This window comes from Gavialis gangeticus, unplaced genomic scaffold, assembly GCF_001723915.1.
Source record: "Gavialis gangeticus isolate Ggan-Ray unplaced genomic scaffold, GavGan_comp1, whole genome shotgun sequence".
In the NCBI taxonomy this organism is placed as follows: Eukaryota; Metazoa; Chordata; order Crocodylia; family Gavialidae; genus Gavialis; species Gavialis gangeticus.
The window spans coordinates 72,820,512-72,820,822 of record NW_017728993.1 but is presented as its reverse complement, the minus strand read 5'-3'; the positions used below and the strand labels follow the sequence as shown (position 1 = coordinate 72,820,822).

At 54.7% G+C, this 311-nt stretch overlaps 1 protein-coding gene across 1 annotated transcript in view; it reads right to left on the bottom strand.

Annotated features, from left to right (window-relative positions):
* LOC109305357 (sushi, nidogen and EGF-like domain-containing protein 1) overlaps positions 1-311 on the bottom strand; it is a 9,693-nt gene that overhangs the window by 1,045 nt on the left and 8,337 nt on the right. The window lies entirely within an intron of this gene.

The window sequence follows — 311 nt, the reverse complement described above, 5'->3', positions numbered from 1 at the left end:
GGCATGCGCCCCGGACGCCTGGATTCTGTGTGCGTCTGCATGTGTGTGTTTACATGCGTGTCCCAGATGCCTGGGTTGTGTGTGTCCATGTGTCTGTGTGCACGCGGGTGCACCTCTCAGACTCTGGGATTCTATGCATGTGTGTCCTGGATGCCTGGGTTCTTTGCATGTGTGTGTGCCTGTTTGCACGTGTGTCTGTGTGTGTATTTGTGTCCTGCCTGGCTGGGTGTGTGAGTGTGTGTGTATGTTAGTGCATGTGTGTCCCGGACACTTGGGTTCTGTGTGTGTGTGTGTGTGTGTGTGTGTGTGTG